The following is a 21,704-nucleotide window of genomic DNA, read 5'->3' as shown; positions in this document are numbered from 1 at the left end:
TAAGACATGCCATTGCTTTGTCTAGTAAAAATGCCTCCTCTCAAAGAGATGGTTATACATTTATTAACACAGCATTTTACAAAGTTCTAGCAAATGAATAATTAATAAAAACTGAGATAAAGAACTCTTCTGGCAGAATTATCATTATGTTTGGAATTTTTTTATTCAAGAAGTTCTTAGAGCACAGACTAATCTACGGGACTGAGATGAACAAGAAATGCACTGTGAGAAGTGGAAGGCTGCAGCCCTGCTCTGGGGAGCTTATATTCTTTCTTTCATCAGACATTTGGCTATTTGGGTCCACAAAGCATTATATTACATGCTGATATTGAATTAATAAGACATAAATCTAGGGCTGGCAACATGGCCTAGCAGTTAAAGGAACTGGATTTCACATGGCAGATTAAAGTTTGAATTCTGGCCGTGGTGACTTGAAAAACACCCTGAGTGCAAGTATGCGTCCAAAAACCTTAGAGATGGAGAAATAAAGGAAAGTGATTGTGGAGCGACTAGGACCTATTGAAGGATGCTTTCTCTCTCTCTCCCTCTCTGGCTTGTGCATGTGCCCACTGACAATTAAAAAAAAAGGGGTAACAATACAATACTTAATCTGCTATAGGTGGAGTATCCCTTATTAGAAATGTCTAGGACCAGAGGGAGGGCTTAAGATTTAGGATTTTTTCAGATTTGGAATATTACATTGGTTAAAATTTCAACTGTAATCTATCACATTAAGACAGATGGAGTATTTTTTACTCATGGTGTCATGTTGGTGCCAAAAAGTTCTAAGATTTGGAGCATTTCATCTATCAAATTTTTAGATTAGGGATAGTCAGTCAGTAGTATCACTTGACTATTTCTAAAATCAAAAAAAGTAAGAAATATAACTTTAAGAAATAATTTTAATACAACTTTAAGTAAAATAATGCTCAATGTCATTGAAAAGATAGAATCTCTACTTGCATGTTTGATTAAATTAATGGTTATTCATTGTGATTTAGATTCTATCCACTTTTAAGGTAAAAGTGGACAGATATATGCTAACCTGATTAAATATAAATTAAAGATGAAATAAGAATGTTGAGATTATTGATATTAAGTATTTCATAAATGCTTAATTTATTCTCACTTTCATCCTATTTCATTTCCAATCTGACTAATATAAAACTATTATTTTTTTTCTTGGGACACACATACATGGCAAATAATAAATTAAAACTCTAAACCCATTAAAGTAGCTACTCTGGAAATGTGAGACCACATAGAAGTACCAGGTTCAATTCCTGGTTCAATAAAAATCAATAAAAAAGTCTAAAAACATATCAATAAGATGTAAAATAAATATGTGAATTAATAATAAGGGTAGAGAATTGATACTGAGGTGTACAGATATGTTTGGCATTTTTCTCTGACTTTATCCAACTGTCAGTTATGATGCAATTCACATAAATCCATTGTGTTTTTTGGTTTTAGGACTTCATTTAATACTGTGTGAGGAAATACTCACAGAAGATGTGACAGGCTGAATAAGGAAAGATGTTCTTATCCTAATCCATGGTACCTATGAGTTATGTTGTCCCCCAGGGAAAAGGCATTTGGAAGATGGGATTAGTCTAAGAAGTTAAGAGGGGAGATTATCCTGTATCGTATGGGCAAGTCCAGAGTATTGACAGGGATCTCACAGGAGCTGGGTGGAAGGAGAAGAGCTGATGGAGGAAGCAGAGGTTGGAGTGATGTGGGCAGGCGGACAGTAGCCAAAGAACACAGGCAACCACGATACATTGGAGAAGGCAAGGCTCTCCGACAGAGGCTTCCGGAGGAGCTCAGATGTGAGGATGGCTTCATTTTAATCCAAAAGACCCACTTCAAACTTCAGACTTTAAGACTTGTGAGATAATCAATTCACATTGTCTTACATCATTATGTTTTTGGCAATTTGTCACAACAGCGATAGAAATGAATATACTAATTTTTTAATAGCATTAAATTGCATTTTAAATAGCATTTAATTGCATTTTTTTTTGAGAGACATTTCTGCTATAGAGCATGTACACTCACCAAAGAGGTAGAGAGAGAAAAATTGAGAAATCATTCTCTGGGTGGATAGGCATGTTGCAATCCCGTCTCCTCCATTCTCCTCTTGGGATCTCGGGCATGTACACACATACACCCAGCATGAGTTTTAAGTTGCCAGGCCTGGGACTCAAAGTGTGTTCGACTACATGTGAATCCAGCAATGTAACCAGTGTGCCATCTGCTGGTCCCTGCATTGCAATTTTTTTTACTCCAATTTGTCATTTGTGTTCTGTGATGTCTACAGCTTTCAAATAATTGTTAATGACCTTTACATTCTCCTGTATCTTAACTTTTAAAATTAGTTTATTTTTATCTTCCATGAGAGACAGAGAGACAGAGATAGAGAGAAGAGAGAAAGACAGGTAAACCCAACAAGACTTTCACACCATAATCTACCCTCAGCACATGCAAAGAGACCTGGAACAAGAATCCGGGACTTCCTTGTGTGGCTTCAGGATTGCTGAGAGTCATGTTACTACTGTCCATCACGCTGGCCTGCCTTTATATATGTTTGGTTATCACAGGGTTGCAATGAAGGAGACATTTGGTCTACTTCTTAACAGTATTCACTATAAATAGTTTCCATTAGCATAAAACAAAAATGATTTTTGGACAGAATATTTGAAAGGACAGAAAAGAATATGTGGTTGCCGAAATATCAGATTGTATCAATTTATAAAGCAAAAGCAGAACTCCTAAGTCTGCTAAGAGATTGCTTACGTCAAACAATAGAAGGGCCAACGGTCCTTGACAAGGGTAAAACAGTGCTAAAACTGATCAAAACATCTGACATGATCCTCCAGTGCTCCAAATTCAGCGAGACTAAATACCTTTGACTTAATCTTTCCACCTAATATGACCGCCTTTTTTTATGATGAAAATACCTTTGGCACCCTAAAATTCACTACATAAAAGCTGTCATTTCCATTTCACTTTGCCTGCACTGTAAAGGATCATTTACTGTAATATCCAATAGCAATTTTACTTTATTGGAAAGGTTAAAATTGATATGGAAGTATGAGCTACCCACAGCTTCTTAATATTCTTCAACTTTCACTTTGATATTCAGAATCCTAAGAATCAGAGAAGAATGATGATCTATGTTGACACACAAGGAAAATAAAAATCCCATGTGAAGTATGTTAAATTATACAAAGCATTTATTATCTGTTCAACAGATTCAGATTCCAAGGCTGTGCCAGGTAAGTAGCATGTGTATGGGAGGACTTCAAAAAGTGTGTGGAGGGCCAGACCCTAGTGCGCTGGTTAAGTACTGAGCAGAGGGAGCAGGATTCCAGATGGCAGATGGAAGTTCTAATCCTGGCCCCCTTAACATGAAAAAACACACTGTGTGTATGTGTGTGTGTGTGTGTGTGTGTGTGTGTGTGTGTGTGGTGTGTGTTCTCAGGATCCTCGTAGGTTGGAGAAATGGAGAGAAAAAGGATTGTGGCCTGACAGATCCCACTGGGGGATACTTTCTCTGTCTCTCACTTTCTCTCACATACACTCTCTGGTGAATCATTAAATAGGTGAAGTTTGTGGAAAAATAAAGTTAAAAGTATGACTTTATTTTAGTGCCAAAAAAAAAAATGAAATCCTTGTGTAGTTTTCATGAACATTTTGAAGACCCCTGACATTTGGTTGTCAGAATCCATCTTTCATTTCTGAGATGAGGCTTTTTGATTCATCCCAGGTGCTCTCTGTGTGGGAACAGAACAATCGCAGGAAGAGGACAGAATCTGAAGCCAGACCAGTTAATTCTGGTCTAAAATATCTTCCTAGAGAAAGATTGCCTTAATGTCTTATTAAAATATACTCTGGGTGATAAATATGAAAGGCAAAAATTGGTAAAAATACTGGAAAATTAAAAGAATAGGGGCAGGGTTAATGGGAGAGATTTGCAATGGAACCATAGATACCCCAAACTTTTAAGTTAAACAATGAATAAATATTGAACAATGAAACAAACTAATAATAGAAAGATAATCGTGGGGCCAACAGGTGGCATAGTGGTTAAAATGCTGGACTCCCACATGGCTCACAGCTGCTCAATTCTTTACTCAGTTGCTTGAAACTCATGCATGTGTGTGCATCCTAAAATCCTGAGAGGAGGAGAGGGGAGAAGGGATTGTGCATGGACATCCCCCTTAGGGGGTGATTTCTCACTTTCCCACTCTCTGTCATTCTCCAGTGAGAGCATGTGCCCTATGGAAAAAACCTAAAAGGAAAAAGAAAACTCCAAAATTTTACTTAACTTTTGCCCTCCCCAGAACGCAGATAAAATAATTTACAGATAGTCCTCTTAGTAAATGAACTGCTCCCCTGCTGTGCAGGAAAATGTTTTAAGGTTTGATCACAGCCATGCAGTTATGTACTTCACCTTCTCCCTTCAAAGAAGGCATCTTTTCATTTATCTCATGCAAACAGGGTTTTAATATTGGAATGGTGCAAAAACCATAAGAGCCGCTTATAACAGTTTTTTGTCTCAGGAGTGTGATTTGTCGATTAACAAAGATATCAGCTCTTTTGAGGTTAGTGACTTTTTAGGTGTTGCATACATTGATTATTTTACTGGAAGAGGAAATTTATAGAAATGTTCCAGGAATGACAGAGGCACCCAACACAAAGGATATATTAGAAGAATCCATCTTAATGTCAATCATAGACAAGACAGTGGATGAAGTCTCGACCACAGAGTGAGGAAACTGAGACGCATGAGGTGGAAGACAAGACCATTCAGGAGAGACCAGATCTATCTGGCATTTAGTGATATTTTCCCAGTCCTATAACTAAGGGAGGCACTTTCATGGTACTGGGGTAACCATGTTATTCTGAAACCAGGGCACAGATGCTAGGGAGTTCTTGATCATTTTAAGCTATTTTAACATAATAGTTATCATATCAGGTGGTAATACACATAATTAACTTTTAAATGGAAGTTTTCAAAAATTTAATACCTTTATTTAGAAGTTCATTGTAAGATAATTTTCAAAATGGGAAAGTATAAGAAAATCTATTTTTCTTTAACATGTTTTTTGTGAACCAGCTGGTAGTGTGGTGTTTAAGGTGACTGGTTCCCACATGGCTTACTGTGCAGTTCTAGTCCCAGACCCAGGGACTTGAAAAAACATGCCAGGTGCATGTGTGTATGTGCCCAAAATTCTGAAAGGAGAAATGGAGGAGAAGAGACAGTGGTATGGTTGTCCCCCGTGCAGAGTGCTTTCTCGTTCTCTTCCTCTGCATTGAGTGCATGTGCTCTCTAAGAAAAATTAACAAAACAGAAATACATTTACCTGAAAATCATGCCAATCTACCCTACTTGACCATCTAAACTTAAATTTCATTTTTAATGTTCTGGTCAAAATACAAGGACTGGAATTAGAAACAGATTATATACTCACTCAAGAGGATCAACTGAAAGAATTATTGAACATTTAAAAAATATGTCATTTATTTGTTAAATGTGATAACCTCTCTTTACATCAGCAATAATGGAAAGCAATAATGCAACATCAGCTGAGTTTCCATGCTGAAGGATGAATAAGTGACACAAAATAATGGACTATGAGATACCACATGAAAAATAATAAAAGAAGTAAATGGTGTATATAAGAAAAATATGAATTTATTGAGTATATGAGAAAAGGTAAGTAAATGGAACAATATGCCATGTTACTAGCCGGAAATATCGACTACTACAAAGATGGCAATAGTTTCTAAATTAATGTTTGGATTTAAATAATTATATTATTTTCCAGTCATGTTCTACTTTAATGATTTAAAATTTTCATCATACTGATGATAACTTGCCACATTTAGCTATTCTTTCAGGATTTTGTTGAATTCAAAGTCACCAAGTGATATAAAAAATACTTTCTTTAACATTTTTTAGATGAATTTTTGTCTACCTTAACATTGAAATGGACTCACATGAGAGAGAATTTTTGAAAGTCCTTAGGGAAGGGACTAGACCAAACAAATTAGGAATTCAAGTATGGACAGTTTCTAAAGCTTCCCAATGATTCCAATGTGTAACCATGGTTCACAGGAAATTTCATAACCTCACACGATCATTTTTGTTTTATTTATTTTAATGCCTTGTTATGCCTTTTCAAAAAGATATACTGATTTATAATAGCCATAGGCAAAGATTAAAAGAACTTATCATTTTCCATCTCATCGTCCTGTTTATAATTTCTTTCAGATATTGTTAATTTGCTGTAAAAGCAATGCTAAAATATAAAATGCTGATATAAAAAAGTGTTGAATTGAAATTTTGTATTTATTTTGTAAGTTTCTTGTTCATGATTATGTTACTATTTGCCCTAATATAGTCTTTTTTTACATACTGCTTTTCAGACTTTCCCTAATAGTAAATATTAATCTGGTGATAATTTCTCTCTTTTGCATTTTAATTTTACTTAGATATTTTTGTTGGTCCCATTTCTTATAATTATAATCATTTTCTTAAAAGAGAAAAATTTTAAGTTTCCGATTACTTCTACAACATTTACAGTGTGTTTTATTATGTTCTATTATTATGTTAGCTTCTCTATATTTGCATCTTCATGATTCAATTTTTACATTTTATTATTTACTGCATTGAGAATTTAATTCTCTGTGTTTCAAATGTGAGCTATGCATCTATATTTCTTTACTCTAAATATAAATATCCCTACTTATTTTACAAATCATTATTTATTTCATCTTTTTTCCTGACAGATTCTAATGCCATTTCTAGATTCTATCAAATTCTTATGTATTCTGGTCTCATGAATACAATTTTCATTTTATTCCAAGGCGTAGCTGATTATTCTTTTTAACTAATATTGTATATTTTTAATCACTTTAGTCTTACTCTTTGTTTACTATTTGGTAATAACAATTCTCCTTCTTAATAGTTTTTGTCCTTGTTAGTTTATCTCTTTTTATAGGCACATTTTAGAGTAGTTTTAACTCATTGAGAAATTAAAGTTCCTTGAGATTTGATTGAAATATACGTGCATTCATACAAAAATAAATATTTCCATTCGACACTGGCTATGTTTTTGCATATATTGAAATTCTATTTCAAAACAAGTCAACTCAGGGCCACTTGGTGGGGTAGAAGTTAAGGTGCTGGATTCCACATGGCCAGCTTCACAGGTCAAGCCCTGGACTGGACAGTTTGAGAATCATGTAGGGTGCATGTGCATGTGTCCCTAAAATCCTGAGAGGAGAGTAGAGGAGAAGAGATTGTGGCATGGCCATTCCCCTGGGGGTTGATTTCTTACTTTCCCTCTCTCTCTCTCTCTCTCTCCCTCTCTCTCTCTCTCTCTCTTTTTCTCTCTCCTTTTTTTTTTTTTTTGAAGTTTTTGCTATAGGGCACATGCTTTTACCAGAAAGACAGAGAGAGACAGAGACAAAAAGTGAGAAATCCCCTCCCAGGGGAGGATGGCCATGCCACAATCCCTTCTCCTCCATTTTCCTCTCAGGATATTGGGCATACATGCACATGTGCCTGGTGTGAGTTTAAGCCACTGGGTCTGGGACTCAAACTACGATTGACCACATGGGAGTTCAGTGATATAGCCATTGTACTAACTGCTAGTCCCATCATTCTTCCTCTCTTTTTATGGCAAAAGCACATGCCCTATAGCAAAAACTCACAAGAAAAAGAAGGAAAAGGTCAAATCTTATAATAAAGTGCTTTTGATTTTCATCATGTAGACTAAGATATATAATTATGGATATATAATTATGAATATATCATGTTTTATAAGACTAAAACATATCATTTAATTCTAGTTGCTATGATAAATGGACTATTCTCTCTGCATTATAAAATAAAAGGTACCTGGGTAGTAAGGACGGTATCAAGGTTTGTATATTTATTTTGCATAGATGATATTGCTGAATCTCAATAATAGTTCCAATACAATTTTAGTGGTTTCTGTTACAGTTGTTTTCTTCAGGTCGAATATCATATTCACACACAGTATTTCCTAAAGAGAGCTGCAACACACTCTCTCATCCCTCAGGCTTTTTTTTTTTCAATGTTACCTTGGAGTTTCTCTGGTCCAGAAACTGGATCTATATCTCCCTTGAATTGGACTTAGGCAGGCTGGTACCTGGTGAATATGGCAAAGGTGATCATTGACGAGTCACAAAGAGCGACAAAGTCACAAAGTTACAAAGCCTCTGTTTCGCTCTTCGGAGTCTGAGTCAGAAAGGTGAGCAGTCCAGTTGCTCTGGGCCACCATGCAATGACCACACAGGTTAGACCCAAAACCACTATCAGAGACAGAGATGCCAGGTAAGCCTCAGTTTTACAAACACTTTCCAATGGATAGTTTGGTAGTGTTTGTTATGTAGCAATAAAAAGCAGAACAACCTATTATTTTTGCATATATTGAAATTCTATTTCAAAACAAGTCAACTCAGGGCCACTTGGTGGGGTAGAAGTTAAGGTGCTGGATTCCACATGGCCAGCTTCACAGGTCAAGCCCTGGACTGGACAGTTTGAGAATCATGTAGGGTGCATGTGCATGTGTCCCTAAAATCCTGAGAGGAGAGTAGAGGAGAAGAGATTGTGGCATGGCCATTCCCCTGGGGGTTGATTTCTTACTTTCCCTCTCTCTCTCTCTCTCTCTCTCTCTCTCTCTGGCAAGTGCACATGCCCTATGGCAAAATATAAAAAAAGAAGAAAAAGAAATTGCTTGTTGTGGGAATGAGCCTTAATGCTTTTACCAGAAAGACAGAGAGAGACAGAGACAAAAAGTGAGAAATCCCCTCCCAGGGGAGGATGGCCATGCCACAATCCCTTCTCCTCCATTTTCCTCTCAGGATATTGGGCATACATGCACATGTGCCTGGTGTGAGTTTAAGCCACTGGGTCTGGGACTCAAACTACGATTGACCACATGGGAGTTCAGTGATATAGCCATTGTACTAACTGCTAGTCCCATCATTCTTCCTCTCTTTTTATGGCAAAAGCACATGCCCTATAGCAAAAACTCACAAGAAAAAGAAGGAAAAGGTCAAATCTTATAATAAAGTGCTTTTGATTTTCATCATGTAGACTAAGATATATAATTATGGATATATAATTATGAATATATCATGTTTTATAAGACTAAAACATATCATTTAATTCTAGTTGCTATGATAAATGGACTATTCTCTCTGCATTATAAAATAAAAGGTACCTGGGTAGTAAGGACGGTATCAAGGTTTGTATATTTATTTTGCATAGATGATATTGCTGAATCTCAATAATAGTTCCAATACAATTTTAGTGGTTTCTGTTACAGTTGTTTTCTTCAGGTCGAATATCATATTCACACACAGTATTTCCTAAAGAGAGCTGCAACACACTCTCTCATCCCTCAGGCTTTTTTTTTTTACAATGTTACCTTGGAGTTTCTCTGGTCCAGAAACTGGATCTATATCTCCCTTGAATTGGACTTAGGCAGGCTGGTACCTGGTGAATATGGCAAAGGTGATCATTGACGAGTCACAAAGAGCGACAAAGTCACAAAGTTACAAAGCCTCTGTTTCGCTCTTCGGAGTCTGAGTCAGAAAGGTGAGCAGTCCAGTTGCTCTGGGCCACCATGCAATGACCACACAGGTTAGACCCAAAACCACTATCAGAGACAGAGATGCCAGGTAAGCCTCAGTTTTACAAACACTTTCCAATGGATAGTTTGGTAGTGTTTGTTATGTAGCAATAAAAAGCAGAACAACCTATTACATAAGGAAGGACATTTGGAAGAGGGATATGGAGAGAGAGCATTGATGGGATGGGGAGGTGTGGTGTTATTGGTGGAAGATACTCTGTTCAACTAGACTAGAGAGAAATGTTCACGCACATACAGAAATATTCACTTTGTAAGCTAAATAATATGATTGAATTTATGTAAAAAATTAAAATAAGAAAAGTGAAAAAAAGAAAAATTATAACTTGTTTCTTTTCTAATACTATTTCTCATTTTCAATTTTCGTTTTTAGCTTTTTACCTAAGGACACATGCACTTGCCAAAGAAGAGAGAGTCAGAGGAAAAGTGAAAAATCACTCCTCAGAGAGGATGATGATACCATACTCCTTCTCCATTCTCCTTCTGGCATTTTGGACATGCACATACACATGCATGTAGCATGATTTCTAAGTCACTGTGTCTAGGATTTGAACTGTAGCTGGCCTTGTGAGAATCCAGCCACCTTAACCACCATGTCACTTGCTGGCCCCTCTTATTTTTAACTTTTCTATTTCTTCATCCATCTCAATTGCTGGGGTCTTTGAAATAGCATTAAATGCAATGAAGGATAGTAACCTTGATTTCCTTGTCCTGCCTAAATGACAATGCCAAAAATGTTGCACTGATTAGCGTGATGTTGATCGCAAACAATGAGATTTTAGTAATTTGTTAAACTTCCTCATACTATCTGAATCTCAGTCTAGGAAACAGGGGAAACCAATAGGTCCTGCCTTCTAAGTGTAGAGCAGCACAATATGATCCAGAAAGTATGGACGCGTAATGAGTGACTCCTCGCGTGTCTTACATACTGTACAGTACAGTAGGGATTGAATCTTACACATTGCTCCTAATCACCGAGCTGCCCACATGCAAAAATATGGAGAAATGTCAACAAGAGTGGAGACTTGAACTCAGATACCTGACTGACATCAAAGACCAGAACCCCTTCTTCTTGACTAGAGAAAAATATGTTTAACAGAACCAACAACAGCAACCAAAAAAAATTTAAAGTTTTGGTTACATGAGTAATTTGTCATTCAATTTTTATTTTTTAAATTCTATTTACATTGAACAAGCTAAATTATGTTCAATTTATTAACTGAGAACACTGAATTATTGTTTCTTAGTTCTTACTCTCAACATGTAGGCAGAATGAAGAAAAAAATAAATATATAAAACTGCTTCTTGGAAACTAACCTTGAGTATCTGAGCCTGTAATGTTAAAACAAATGCCATTGGGTCATTAAACATAGCCATAGGGAACTAAATTAACTTCTCCTTGATGAGAAATTTGACTTGTGATTTCCTCAGAAGAAAAGTTAATTAGCACAATCTTATTAGAATATGTTCTGATTTAAATGAATTCAATGGTGTCAATATCTATCTAACTCTATCTAATTATTCATTTATTTTTATAACTCACCTTGTAACAAAAAGTGGATTTCTAATGATTTGCAAATATAAATGCAAGTAAACAAAATAAACGTTGCTAGATGAAATAAACTTGGACATAAAAAAAGGCTAAAATCATAATATTCAATGAATTTACACAGTAGAAAGAGGGGTATATAAATTTGATGCTAAAATTTCTAAATGTAATAAATGTAATATTTTATTGTGAACAAAGTGGTATTAAAAATAATTATAAATAACACTCACATTGGAATTAGTACTTTTGTCAAAAATTCAGATATCTCTTTTATCTTGAGATTAGCAGATAGGCCAGAATATAAGGAGGATTAGACTGGATGATGATGTGTTTGGCAACTAGAGAAACATGGCCTAGTGTTCAGAGGTTCTTTTTTTTTAATGGTTTACTTAATTTCCTTTTAATTATTATTTTAAAATCTGCTATGGGACACACATGCTTACTAGAGAGTGATGGAGAGAGAGAGAAATGAGAAAGCAAGCTGCCAGGATGGGACTTGAACCATGGTTGACCACATGGGAATCCAGTGCCTTAACCACCATGTCACCTGCTGGCTCCTGGGAGGTTCGTATTTTTAATTCAGTCAAGTTATGGAGATACGATGAAGTTAACTCATATTAGTTCAAGTTTTTTTCAGAAGAGGATATTGTTAACATACATTGGTCAAGAACCAAAGTGCTTAAATTGTGTGATTTTTTTTCCTGCCAGTTACATGGTCAACTAAGCCACAATTGTCTCAAAATTCAATTACTGATTTCACTGAAAACCAGAGAAAATCATAGCAAGATGGGTGAAAAATGAAGAACTAGGTGTTTTCTCTCTGTACTAAAAAGTACTGTATTATTATAATTTCTAACTCCACCACTCATATACATTTCAACTCCTACTGAGTATGTGGTGAGCAGGTAAGAGCAGTCGAAGAGTTCTAACCAAGTGATATGAACTTAATGAAGGAATGCGGTTAATTTCACTAATTATTGGACCAGACAGCAGCACAGAAGAAATAACTGGGTCCACAGGGGCAAGGTGCTGGATTCTTACTCCAGGACCTCCCCAAGCATACCTGGAACATGTGTCTGCCTGTGATCCAGGCTGGCTAGAATGGAGTGGAGAGTGGCATGACCACACCATGGGGGATGCCTGTCTCTTTTTTGTTTTTTGCATGAAAATAAGTGACAAAACTATTGAAAAATGTCATTGGTTATTTTCTTATTTATCAAAACTTTAAATAGCAATGATCCTTGGATCAACTTCTTAATTTGTTATATTAATAATTACTCCCTATTAAATTAAAAATATCTTCTATATCTTCTAAGATTTAATAATCTTCTATGTCTTCTACATTTTAAAAATCCTGTTTCCTAATATGAAAACATAGTCACATTTTAAATTTCAAATGCTTTCTAACAGAGGTAAGTTTTAAATCTCTCCTGAAAAAATGACATAGATTAAGAACAATTTACTGTTGTGCATTTTGCAAGTAATTAGTGATCATTACCACTTATTATTTAAATGAAAATTCCCCAATAATTAGGATACTTTATGCAATTGTCCTAGTATTTTATAGATTAAGTTTCTGCTTATTCATTCCAATCTATTGGGTTGTCAGACAAGTCATGATGTATTTTCTATGTTTTTCTGTGCAAAAATGCATCATGAATTTTCCGACAACCTCATAGAATTTCAGGTTATCCTTGTTCTTCTTCTGAAGAAATTTTACGAGTAAATTATTTTCATTAGATATTGTGTTGTCAGAAAATTCATGATACATTTTTGCATAGAAAAACAGAAAAAAATATGCTGACTTTTCTGACAACCTAATATTTAACCTACCAAAATAACAAAGTATTGCAAGTTTTAATTAAATTACACTGATACATTTTATACTATGTAACTAACACTTTGTCTTCTTCCCATATCTATGTATCTTAATTTCTTTTTTTTATGGGATATTTTTGCTATAGAGTGGGTGCACTCGCCAGAGAGACAGAGAGAGACAGTGAGACAGAAAGCAAGAAATCACCCCTCGGGGGGATGACCATGCCACAATTCCTTGTCCTCCATTCTTCTCTCAGGATTTTGGGTACACACATACATGCACCCAGCATAAGTTTCAAGCCACCGGTTCTGGGACTCGAACTACAGTCATCCATATGAGAGTCCAGTGATGTAACCACTATACAATCTGCTGGACTCTATGTATTTTAATTTCTAAATACTTAATACACTCCGAAAAACAGAGGTGAAGTTAGTGAGAGATTACGAGACAGATATTCTCTAATACTCCAAGTTGGGAGTTGAAATGAGGTGTCTCTTTGCAAGGAATGGGCAGCAGGCTGAGGTTGAGAGGATGACTGGAAGGAAAATGGCTGCCAAGAGCCAGCAGAATGTGGTGTTGGTTGTGCAAATATTGGAGGCAGAGCGAACTAGTACTAAAGCTTGGGCCCAGTTAACTCCTGCATCCCTAGCTAGATTTTCCACGGTGGCCTCTCTTGCAATTCCCAATGTGACTAACATATAAGTAGCAAGTAAAAGTCACAGGGGGAAACATTGAATTGCATTTGCCTGGTGAGGTCCAAACTGGCCCCCAAATTAAATCTTTGTTGCTAATAGAGTTGGTGCTCCATCCTTCCATTGCTTGTGGCTTGGTGTTTCCTTGCTATTATTTGTTTTACAGAGGCTGAACGGAGTCCGAGGAATTGGAATAGATCTTGCTCATGCCCAGAATGCTTCCACATTCCTCTGGTGCTTTCCTGACCTGGAGGAGAGATTTTTCTGCCACTAATTTCTAGTGGTGGTAAATTTTACACCATACATTGTTAATATCTCAGATATTTAAGGGAAAAAAAAAAGAGAGAGAGACCATAGAGCTGAAGGTAGCTCAGGACTTTGCATCTTTTTTTAAGTACCAGTGAGTGTGTGTGTGTTAGAGAGAGAGAGAAAAAAAGAGAGAAATAAAGAAAGATAGAACACCTCTAATGGAGCATGGTCACATTACATTACTTTCCCTCCATTTCTTCATCCTGTCAGGAATTTTACATGCTGCACTATAGGGCTGGTCATTATTTTCTAGTGATTGCAAATGAAAACTTGGCAATTCAAGGCAACACTATTCCATGGGAAATGTGAACTCCCAGATAACACAAAGGGTTTGCCCAAAGCTCAAAGACCATGGCAGGTGATTCACGCCCCATGTTGAGTCTTTATGTACTACCAGACCACACAGTGTGGACTGTCCCAGTCCATACTCTCAAATCTTTTCCAGAAATTCTCCACTTATCTCTTTCTGCCATTTTCCATTTCCCATAGGCCCTCAGTCTCTCTTCTCCTCCCCGCTTTTTTGTATTTTCTCATAGTCTCCTTTTCCCTCTCTCTCTGTTTTTGCTTTGGAAACGTTGGCCATCAAGTCAAACTCAGTTTATACGGAGTCTCCCTGCTCTTTTTCAGTGATGTGCATAAAATCTTGTTTACCTCCTTTAGTGAGTGTCTAGTGCTGTTTCTCTTTGATATCTTTTCCATTTAAAATTATTTTTAATTGGGCCAGTAGGTGACATGATATTTAAGATGTTGTACTCCACCTCAGTGACTGTAGTTTGAGTCTCAGACCTGGAGGCTTGCTTTCTCTCTTTCTCTCTCTTTCTCTCTCTCTCTCTCTCTCTCTCTCTCTCTCTCTCTCTCTGTCTCTGATAAGCATGTATGCCTGTACAGCAAATTAAGAAGTAATAATAATGTTAAATAACTAATTCTTAAAAAAAAACAACTTAAAAATATTTTGAATTATCTAGAAGTCAATTCAGAATTCTCCTTTCCTCTTTCTTGCCCTCATCCTTTTTCCTAATAGTTTCTCTTATTTTTTTCTTTAAGAATTATTTTATTTAATTGTATTTATTGTTATTATTTTTTAATTATTTTATTTAACCTTATTTATTTATTTTAACTTGACCAGGAAGGGACAGAGCAAGAGAGTGTGAGAGTACGGGGGAGGGGGCTGAGAAAACAAACCACCAGGTCCAGTACTCAAACCATGTTGGCCGTGTGGGAGTCCAGTGCCCTGAACCACCACACCGTCTACTGGGCCCCTAGTGACTTCTTCTTGCTAAAGTGGTTTTCTACTATCAGGAGTAAGAATGCTTATCTAGTCTTTAGTTTTCTTGTTTCTAGTTATCCCCTTTTCTGTTGTGACCTAGTATAAGAATAAATATTTCTGCCATTTAGCTGTTTTAGCCATTGTGTGAGACTAAGACTAAGTCCCCGCTCAAGGCTTTGATAGACCAAAGCAAAATAGACTCACTCATGCTAAAATGACTTATCATCAAACTGAAAATTTAAGTAAACTGACAGATCCTTAAATAGATTAGTTTTTCCTGAAAACAGGAGATTCAGACTACCTGAGTCAGCGCTATATGACAATAAAACGTACATAGGTCATGTTTCTCAGGAATGTGCACCTGAAAACAGCTCAAGTTGCTACCTCAGCTCATTGGACTTTTTGTTTTGTGAACATCTGTATTGCTCAAACACATGGATCCTTTACCTTCCATCAGTTACGTCATTTAGTCACAGACTCAATCCTTCAGCACTTTGCTTGTGAATATAGGTAACCACCAGGTAGTCTCGCTCTCCGTATTTTAGAATTGAGCCAATCACTGCTGTGCAAGACCCCCTGCTACTCTCCATTCCCATCCGTGAGTTTGGACTGCAGGATCATCCTGAAACCTATGTCTCCAGCACACATGATTTGGAGCTCCTTGGATTTCGGAGTGCCCCAGGAATTATCTTAACCCTGGCCAAATACATTCCCAAGGAATAATGACAACCAAGTAACTACTCAAAAAGATGAGATTTTTTTTTCTCCATGATTCTTAAGAAAAGAATATTGGAACATAAATTTTTTTTTTTTTGAGAGTTTTTTGGTGCAGGGCACATGCAGTTGCCAGAAAGACAGAGAGAGACAGAGAGACAGAAAGCGAGAAATCACCTCCCGGGGGGAATGGTCACACTGCAATCCCTTCTCCTTCATTCTCCTGTCAGGACTTGGGCACTCATGCACATGTGCACGGCGTGAGTTTAAGCCACCGGATCCAGGACTCAAACCATGGTCAACTACATGGTTGTCCAGCAACATAGCCATTATGCGAACTGCTGGTCCCCAAAAAAGTAATCTTTACTAACTAAATAATTAAAAGTAAAACTAAAAGCAATTGAAAAAAGAATACATATTTAACATTTTTTAGATGAACTGGGTTCATTATTTCCCTGTGGTTCTTACCAGAGAATTGGTTAAAGTTTCTTGAATGGTTGGGCAGCATCTCTTAATTGGTGCTCCCTGGTTTGCATCTTGAAGAGATTCAATGGGGAACAGAATATTCTCCTTTCTTACCTGGAGTACATATTTCTGGGTCTAAGGAAAACTTTGGTTATACTTAATATACAAGGTTTGAGTCTTGAAAAACAGTTTAATGCTTAATTTCAGATTTCTTCATCTTCATCATCTTCTTTTTTTGTTTCTTGAGAGATTCACTAGGTTTTCATATTTAAATAGAATCTTGGGGACCAGGAGATGATGTAATGGTTATGTTGTTGGACTCCCATGTAGTTGGCCGTGGTTTGAGTCCCAGGTTAGGAGGCTTAAAACTCATATCAGGCCCATGTACATGCATGCCCAAAATTTCAAGAGGAGAATGTAGGAGAAGATATTGCAGACTTGCCACTCCCTGGGGGATGATTTCTTGCTTTCTGTCTCTCTGTTTTCCTGTCTCTCCAGTGAGCACACGGTGCCCTATAGCAAAAATCTCTCTCTAAAAAAAAATAAGTAAGGGCCAGAAGATGGCATAGTGGTTAACATCACTTGACTCCTGAATAGCCAAACTCGGTTTGATTCCCTGACCTGGAAACTTAAAACTCACGTGAGCATGAGTGCATGCGTGCCCAGGATCCTGAGAGGAGAATGGAGGAGAAGGGATTTCAGTACGGCCATTCCTCTTGGGTTGTGATTTCTCACTTTGTCTTTCTGTCTCTCTGGTGAGCTCATACACCCTATAGCAAAAATCTCCCTAAAATAAATAAGTAAATATATAAATAAATGGAATCTTGTTTCTTTTCAGAGTATTCCATAATTTCAAAGTAAATTGATAGACTACACCCTTCTTAAGTGAGTAGTTTTCAAAGACTAAAGTGAAAAATCATAACTTCACTGTAGAGAAACCTGGGAGACACCACCTGAACCAACTGGTTATGGTTAATCTCACCAATGACAAGACTGATGTGGTGTTGCCAAGCGTGACGAGAAAAGAAGAGCTCTTAACTTTCATAGCCTCTGTTTAATGATGGTAAATCAGACAAATCCCAAATGAACGATGCTACAAAATAGTCTGTAAAAGTATCACAGGAATAAAACATAAAGACAGAAACTATAACACACCAGAGAATATTTCTGTTACCCCAGAATTCATATGTTGAAATCTTAAATAAGACCAGCACACATCATTCAGAGACATTATTTGCTGACGTTAGGAGGTGAAGTCTTGGGGGAAGCACTTAGGTCATGAGGGTAGAATTCTCATGATAGGATTAGTGCCCTCACACACTTGGAAGAGTCAGGATGAGAGCTAGCCCTCTCCACTATATTAAAATATAATGAGAAGAGGGTCATTTGTCAATGAGAGTGTGAGCCCATGCCAGACTCCAGACCTTCTAAGGCTTTGATCTTGGACTTCTAAACTTCTAAAACTGAGAAAAATAGTTATGTAAGTCTCCTGGTCTATAGTATTTTTTGTTAAGAGGTCCAGATTGACCAAAGCAGAGAGTAATGAAAGGTAACAAATGAATGCAATGCTTCATCCGAGATTGTATCCCGGAAGATAAAAGGGACATTAGTAGAAAGAACATTAGTGAAAACACTTAAGGCAAGGACTGCAGTATTGCAGTGGTGTTCTGCCAATGCTAATGCCTCAGTTTTGAAAAAATTAACCATAGTTATATAAGATGTTAGTATTAGACGGATCTGGGGGAAAGCTTTGCAGAAATTCTGCACTATCTTTGGAACACTTCTGTAAATCCAAAATTGTTTCAAAGTAACGATTTTAAAAACTGTCCATTTAAACCTGACATTTAGAGACATAAATTTTCATCTTATTTGTCATTTCCCACTGCATGTCTCACAGATACCTAAAAGAATAAAAAGAATGATCATGAACAAAACTCTTTATCTCCTCCAGATTTCGATGTGTAGATGAACACATTTCTTGAATCACTTCATGTTGTGCAAACTTCTTCCTCCTGATTTCAATTTTACTATTTTTTTTTCTTTTCTCCCTCTCCTTTATGGGGTCTTCTTCCTTTTTTTAACTGTTAAGTTAGTTAACAGTTAGTTATGACTCAGTATGATACACCAGCTTTTAGGGATTATAGCCCTACTCCTTACAATTATTATCATTATTTAGTAAACTTTACTTTTTAGAACACTTTTAGGTTCACAATGAAATTGAGCAGAAGGTACAGAGAGTTCGCATGTGCCTCCTTTCCTCACAAAGGCACAGCCCCTCCTTGTATCAAATCTCCCACAAGGGTGACATGCTTGTTATGGTGGAGGAACCTACAATGGCACGCCATTATCACTCAAAGTCTATAGTTTATACTGGGGTTTACTCTTGGTGTTGCATGTTTTATAGTCTGGACAAACGTGTGATGATGTGTACCCATTGTGGTATCATTGAGAGTGGTTTTCTGCCCTAAGTCTCCTCTGTGCTCTGCCTGTTCATGCCTCCTTTCCCCCCAACCTCTGGAAATGCTGACCATCTTACTGTTTTTTTTTTTTTTTTTTTTTTTTAGTGACCTTCTTACTGTTTTTACTTTTTTTTTTTTTTTTATAGTTTTGCCTTTTCCAGAATCTCATGAAGCTGGGTTTATAAACAAGGCTGACTTCTCAGAATTGCTTTTTTCACTTAGTGTGATATGCACTTAAATTTCTTCCTTGTCTTTATATATGATTTGTTAGTTCATTTATTTTTAGTGCTAAATAATACTTCATTGTCTGAATGTACCACAATGGCTTTATATATATATTCACTCATCTCTGAAAGATCTTTTAGTTGCTCAGAAATTTTGGTAATTTTAAATAAAAGGGTGATTCAAGGAACACATGGGTGCAAATTTTCGAGTGAACATAAGTTTCACCTACTTTGGGTAAATACCAAAGAGCACGCGTGCTGTATCATGCAGTAAGTGTACGTTTAGTTGTGTAACCATCCAACTGTCGTCCACAGGAACAGAACTATTTTGCTTTGATAACATCCAATGATTGAAAGTTTCTGTTGCTCCACCTCATTACCAGCATTTTGGATTCCCAGTTTCAAGATATTGATTATTCTGCCATGTACATAGTGATTTCTTGTTACTTTATTTCACATTCTTCTGATGACACATAAAGTGGAGCATTTTTTATATGTAGATTTACCAGCTGTATGGATTCTTTGGTTAAGTTTCTATGAAGGTTTCTGGCCCATTCTTTAATAGAACTGATTTTCTTATTGTTGAGTTTTAAGGTTATTTTGTATATTTCAGTTAACAGTTCTTTATCAGATATGTCTTTTGCAAATATTTTCTCCCAGCCTTTGTCCTCTCTTTTATTTTCTTTACAGTTTCTTATAAAACAAATAAGAGCATAAATTTCTAATTTTAAGTCTACCTTACTATTTTTTTCATGGGTTATATATTTGATGTTCTATCTACAAAGTCATTACTAAATCCAAGGTCATATACATTTGCCCTCTTTTACAGGAGACTACCACATCACATTGTATAATAAAGCAGCATATTATACCATAAAATCAGTATATTCTCCATTTATTTTTTAACATGTGTGTGGGTTACACTTAAATAAATATTAAGACACACATCCAAAACTGAAAAAGAAAAAAGTTGTATAGCTTTGCTACACTTTTAACTCTGTGCTTCATATTGAAGGTTTTTTGTTTTGCATATATGAATGTCCACTTATTTCAGTACCATATATTACAAAGAATTTTCTTTTGCTCCTTGAGAAAGACTAATTGGTTATATTGATGTGGGTCTACTTCTGGGCTCTCTCCTATGTTCCGTTGATCTACCTGTCAATTCTTTGACCAAAGCCATGCTATCTTGATTGCTACCATTTTACAGTAAACTTTCAAGGAGGATAGTGTCAGTCCTCCTACTTTAATCTTCTCTTTGGATATTGGATTTGCTATTCTGTGTCTTTTGTCTTTTTTTTTTTTTTTTTTTTTTTTTTTTTTTAATTTTGCTATAGGTCATGTGCACTTGCCAGAGAGACAGAGAGAGACAATACGAGAAATCACCATCCCAGCCCCAGGGCAGGGAGTTGACACGCTGAAATCTCTTCTCGGCATTAACACTCACACACACACACACACACACACAGACACACACACATTCAGCATGAGTTTCAAGTCACCGAGTGTGGAACTTGAACTTGTGGTAGACCATGTGGGAGTCCCATGCCTTAACCTATATGCACCTACTGGCTCACTTTTGTCTTTTTATAGAAACTTTGACATTAATTTGTAGATAATCACGAAATAAATTGTTGGGATTCTGACTGGAAGTGCATTGATTCTATAGATCAAGTTAGAAAGGGCAGACATTTTGAAAATAACTCTTCTTCCTACTCATGAACATGGACTATCTCTTCATTTACTTAGCTCTTCTTTTATTTCTTTTATCACAGTTTTGTGATTTTCTTCATCTACCTCTTGTACATAAATTTTTGGATTTATAGCTGAGTGTATTTTTATGGAAACAATAATAAAAAACGACTACATTATTATACATATTTCCATTTTTTAAATTTAAATTCCACTTGTTTATTCTAATATACAGGAAAGATAGTGGCTTTTGTATATTAACTTTGTGTAATAACAAGACCCAGAGAGTGGCTATGGAAATAGGTTTTTAAAAATTCAGTTTAATTATTATTATTAGTAGTACTATTAATATTTTAAGCATTCAATTGCTATACATCATGTGGCTTGTAAAGGCAATTTACCTAATATGAAATACATCTCAGACAAGTCCAGTTGAGAATACCATACACTTTATCATCAAAGGGTAATAAACCATTTCTGTGCCCCACAAATCTCTTAGCTCTCTATTATTTTTTGTCCCTGACATCCTTCCCTTCTCCTCTCCCACCCCTCTTCTACACTGTTTCCAGTGTCTATAACTATTTTCACTACTTTTATGTTCTGTAATCTTTCAATCTCTACCATAAAGTGCAGACAGTATATATTAAGTGGAGACATACTATGTCTCTCTTTCATAATCTGGCTTGCTTCACTCAGCATTTAATCTTCCATATTCAACCACTTTCTATCAAATGTCAGGGTCTTTTTTTTATGACCGAATAGTATTCCATAGAGTACATGTACCACATTTTTTCCAATCCATTCATCTGTTCATGAACATTT

This window comes from Tupaia chinensis, unplaced genomic scaffold, assembly GCF_000334495.1.
Source record: "Tupaia chinensis unplaced genomic scaffold, TupChi_1.0 Scaffold000249_1, whole genome shotgun sequence".
NCBI classification, from domain to species: Eukaryota; Metazoa; Chordata; class Mammalia; order Scandentia; family Tupaiidae; genus Tupaia; species Tupaia belangeri.
The sequence above is the reverse complement of the archived record's forward strand: the minus strand, read 5'-3'. Positions refer to the sequence as shown.